The 5,577-nt window shown below is 40.7% G+C and overlaps 1 pseudogene; it reads right to left on the reverse strand.

The window, feature by feature from the left end:
* Positions 1-769: 769 nt before the first annotated feature.
* On the reverse strand, positions 770-5,213 carry LOC114097194 (melanoma inhibitory activity protein 2-like; annotated as a pseudogene).
* Positions 5,214-5,577: the final 364 nt, after the last annotated feature.

Here is a 5,577-nt window from a genome sequence, read left to right on the forward strand (position 1 = left end):
CCAAAGTTAGCCAGACTGCCTGATGAAGGGACGTGGTGACCCAGTGAGAGCAGTATTGTGAGAGATAGAAGCATCACCTACCCACCCAAGACATGCCACATAATAAAAAAATTAAAAAAAAAACAAACCCAGCATTATAGAATTCTTAATTTTATGAAAATGGGCATAAAATAAAGGATATAAGAAACAACGGGGATCAAGTGAACTTAAATGGGGGTTTATAATTCTTAAAAATTTTCACGAGACCTGAAATTTTTTATACTCAAAATCTCCTGTTTACATGACAGAGATGTTTTCTTTTATACTCTTAATATGCTCTGATTATTTTTTTATGGAAAAACTAGCTGAATTTATTATCATCATCAATGGCAAACAAAACTTTAAATCAATTAAAATCTTTCATTAAGCATAGTTACTTTCACATATGCTACAATAATAATACGTACATTTCTTTGCATGAAGGCACAGGCTTTGATTGGATTTTTGAAAACCCCTGACTACAAGATTATGTATATAGAACTCCGATTGTTGCTTATGTAATAGTAACTTAATCAAATTGACTTACTCTATCTAGAATAAAATAAAATTTACAGATAAAATCAACTTTAAATAATCTTTATTTACAAAATACAATTCTAACAATTATAATTCCATTAAGCTTCAATTGGAAGCTAAATCATTGAGAAGTATAATCATTTGAATAAAAGCAGTTATATTTAAAATAAAAATGAGAGATAGATTACTTTTGAAGTCAGATAAAAAAATATTGTCAAGTTTCCTGTTGTGGTTCTGTATGTTGGGTAGCAGGCTCATTTGAAGGTGGACTCAACCCTGAAGGGAACTCACTTCTACTTTCAGAATGCACGGGAGGGAGGGGGGCGAAATTCAGCTCTTGGGGGGAGATAATGAAGAAAACACCATGGCTCCATTGGGAATGGAGGGGGTGGTGGGCCCCATGGAAAATATTCTCGAGATGCTCCATACATGTTTCCTGGAGGAGGTGGAGGGAAAAAAGCTCCTCTTCTCATGAACTGATTCCTTGGATCCACTGGAAACAATGGACCTCTGATTGGAGGGAAAGGTGAGAAAGCAAAGCCAGAGGCGGTTTCTTAGTTTTCAGCAGGGAGAGATGAATCGGGCACATTGGAATTATCAAGATCAACTTTGGAATCATTTCTACTGGATTCCATTTCAGAAAACATAGGCCCATCCATTTGATCCAAAGGCGGCAGAGTAGAACTTCTGAGTTCTGCTGGTCCCGAGGGTCCACCGTAATTAGAATCACATCACTCTTGCCTTGGTAAAGGAAGACGCAGATCACAATATGGTTGGCCTGGTGGAGACGTCATCATCTTAGGGTTCTGTTCCCATGGAGATGACAGGGGCCTAATGTTATAAGGCACTCTCTGATGATCAGTTATCCCATCATAGCCGGATTCTCTTCTTTCATTGATAATTTGAGGGCCCAGAGGATTCTCTGGGCCTCTTGAGCCTCTTCCTCCTACCCGTGGAAGCAAAGGTGAGAGTCTGAGTGCACCCTCCTTTCCCAGAAGTGCAGCTCTCATTTCAGATGAAGGTCGACCCAATGGTGAGGGACCATCTGGGAAATGCTCTCTGCCAATGGCTGTATTTGAAACATGAAGTGCAGAAGGATCTTTTTAAAATTTAAACTCATTTTCGGTGAAGTTTTGACTGTCGTGAGCCTCGTGTTTCCCTAAATCATTGAGGTATCTTTCAGCCCTCTGAGCTGCCCACTCATTATCTTGTGCTTTTTCCTCATAGTGTGTAATCTGCCCCTGATAAAAATAAGTGGTTCTCTCTAATTCTTCTTCAAGGTCTTTGACTTGCTTTCTATAGGTCTTAAGCTGTTCACTTGCATGGCTGATGTTTTCCTCCATTTTGAAAAGTTTCTCCTCTTGCACTACCTGGTCATTTTCCTCTTCTCTTACTTTCCTCTGGAGTTTCATTACAATTGCTTCATATACTTCAATGATGAGTTTAAGTTTCTGTTCAAGATGCTGATTCTCACTTTCCAATTGTGTATTTTTTGACTGCAGAGATGCTTGTTCTGTCTTAAGATTTTTAATCTCTTCTATAAGGTCTTCCTTTGTTTCAACGACTTCAGATACTAAAGTAAAAACTTGATTTCTTTCTCCTTCTAAGATTTTAAAAGAGGAATTTAACTTATCAGCATAAAGCTGTTTCTTCAAATCTCCTTTTGGCTGATCCTCTAAGTGAGCACCGATTTCTGATTCACTTTTCATTTCCAACTCCAAGTTACCATCGTCTGTTAGGTCTTCTTCAAGCACAGGAGCCCAATCTTTCAGCAAGTGTTCAGACAGAGACTTAATGTGATTTTCTTTCTCTCTTAGAACTTGTTCTTCATGTTCTTTGGAGTCTTCAAGTGTTGTTTTCTGATGATTAAGGCCATTCACTTCTTCTTCCCATACTTCCCCTTCGTGTAAAAGCTGTTTCTGACTTTCCAGAAGCTGGGAATTTTCATTTGAAACTTCTTTTATTGGTACCTTCAGTCCTTCTGCATTCAGGTGAAATATTGTTAAGGTTGTTGTAGCTTCAGGTATATGTGAACTGAGGGATTTTGATTCCTCTTCTGGGGACTTCATCCTTTTTGATATATACTCTATCAATTCATCCTGTTGAGAATGTTTAGTTTTCTCTTCTTTTAGCTCTTCTTCTAGAAAGAGTATTTCTTCCTCAAATTTAGATAGGGACCTATCCAGGTTTGCGTATATTGCCTCCTTCTCCAAAATGGCATTCTTTAAAGATGACTCTAAGCCTTCATATTCTTTTTGGACAAGACTGACTTTTTCAAGCAGTCCACATTTTTTCTCAATTATTTCGGAAAGTTTTAGAGCAAGCTTTTTTTCTCTTCTCAAGTAAAGCCTGCTTCTCAGACTGAAAACTTCTCCACAAAAACAAGACAACAACAAAAAATCCAATAGCTGTACGTATCCCCAACTCCCATGGACAGCCATAAGGACTAGGGTGTGTTTCCATGTCTTCAGACAAGGCACACCACAATCCTGCTTACTTCTTCCAGGACCACCCCCAAGTATGGTTGAGGGGCACCTGTTGCCCCTCCATCACGCTAAGGCTACTTTGGCTATTTCCTCCACAACCACACCGTGCCCAGCCAAAAGAGGCTATGGACACTCAGGCCTTTGGTCAGGAATATAAACCTGCACCAGGCAACGGAGCAGACCATTGTGAACCAGTGAGGGTGGGGGGCGCTGTGGGCATGGGCATGGGAGCCCCAGTCATGGGCTCCCAGGGGCCTAGCACACTCACACTGCCTGTCAGGGAAGTCTGGGCCCCTCCCCTAGGCTGTGCATCCTGAAGTAGCGCAGGTTCAAGCCTGTCCCAGTGGAGCCAGAGAGGAGTCCTCTCCAGGTCACCTACCTGTTGATTTGGTTTAGGCCAGGTGAGGGCAGAACTTATTATGTGTGTTCTATACAGTCATAATATTACCCAGTTTGATGTAACGAAAATTCTATACTTTGTAAAATTTTTAAAGAGCTAGTAAATCATATACTTATATTTGTATCATTTGCCCTTTTAATGAATCATTCCTTTCTCCCCCCCCCCCCAGTCCTTTCTCTTTTTCTGTCCTTTATTCTTTATCCCTTTCCTTTTCTTGCAGTGTTGGAGGTTAAACTCCAGGGCCTTCTGCATGCTAGGCAAGCTCTCTACCACTGAGCTTCATCCCCAGCCCTGTTGACACTTATCATAGAAGTCATAGGAATTATTTCTGATGACTGATGATCTTGATCACCCTTTTACCAGCTTGCTGGACACTCCACACATCCCATTCTTTTGTGAGATATTTGTTCTCATCTTCCAAACTGGCTCATCTTTTTATTTTGACCAAGCTACAGAGGTCTTTATGTATTCTGGTTATAATTCCTTTATTAGACATATGTATTTCAAATATTTTTTCCATGTGTGGCTTAATGGGTTCTTTGATGATGAAAACCAGAAACTTTTACTTTTTGATTTCCAGATCATTCCACTTCCTTTTATGGTTAGTGCCTTTTGTATCCTGTCTCAGAAATCTTCAGTGACTCCAAGATTGTGAGGTTGTTTTCCTATTGTTTTCGCCTTGTAGAATATGTTTTACATTTAACTGATGATCTGCCTCAAATTATTATTATTATTTCAGTTATGGTGGCTGTGTAGAGTCATAAATGCAAAGAAAACACTCAGGTTCTCTGCAGGATTAGACCTGAACTAAGCCTCAGGCTGAAGACTTAATTTCACTTCTAAGAAAGGGTTTTTGTTGCAGTCCTGGCTTTGACCATCCACAGAAGTACCCCTTACTGTCCAGAAGCCACAAACAGAACCCCCTGCCAACGAAAAACTATGTTGACTTCCCTGGGTCCAACCAGGTGGCACTAACCTTCTGATTACTAACTCAGCCAACTACCATGTGGCCTTATAGCAGCCCTGGGGCCAGAGCAGTTTCCTACCCCAAACTTAGGATGACCTCCAGGAGATGGGGAACCAAGGATGCTTGTATAATTACTTAGGAATAGAAACACTTGGTGATTTTATATACATGTGTAAATATGAAATTTTCAATCTGTTTTATAAAGCCATTCTACCATTTTACATTCTCACCATAATGTCAGAGAATCTCAGTTGTTCTTTGTCCCCACCAGCATAGGGTGTCAACGTCTTTTTATTTTAACCATTCTTTGGGTATAAAATATTTTTCTGTGCCCTTAATTTATACATTTCTAAAGCACTTAGGCAAATGGGCATTAACCCATTTTCCTTCTTTTCATCCTTATTCCTTTCTTCATATTTCCACTGATACTCATTCTGGGTTTATTTATGCTACTGCAGATTGATCTAAATATTATCTGCTTACAATTTTCATTTATTACTCTGCTTTGCCACTATGGGCAAGTCTGCTTATTTAAAAACAGATAACATGCCTGCATTTATGCCCTGTGATTTTGCACAATTTAGTACTCATTGGAATACAATTTTAACCCATGGAATTACTCATACTCCTATCAAACTATCCTTGATTGAACGAGCACATCTTACCCTTACCCACACTTTGAAGACTGAATTGCATAGGACAAAGCTCTTTGTTGTGCACTTTGTCATCCATTCCCCATGTTATCCTGTGAGAGACACAACAAGGGACTATCACTTCCATGCTTGGTGGCTTCGCTCACATCCATGGTGGTATCTGATTGACAGATGGACAGACAGCCCATGCTTCATTCTCTCACAGAGCCTCATAGTGGCCCAGATCCAGGCACTCCTGCTCTGTGGTCAGGTGGGCTCTTGTAGGGCATGACTTGCAGTCTGCTTCCTGGTCTCGGGGCTGCACATGTGGCTGGGATGGCACCTGGCGATCAGCCAGGAGGTGGTGCTATGGGTGGTGTCGGAAAAAACAGACCACCTCCAGGAGAGGTCCAGGACTCTTCAGCCCTCATGGATAGGTTGTGCTTTCCCTTACAGACCATGGGATGGGTGTACACGTGAACTCGCTCCACCCCTCTGACCTTTATCCTGATTGGTTTCTGCGCATTATATTAGCTG

Source organism: Marmota flaviventris, chromosome 5, assembly GCF_047511675.1.
Source record: "Marmota flaviventris isolate mMarFla1 chromosome 5, mMarFla1.hap1, whole genome shotgun sequence".
Classification (NCBI taxonomy): Eukaryota; Metazoa; Chordata; class Mammalia; order Rodentia; family Sciuridae; genus Marmota; species Marmota flaviventris.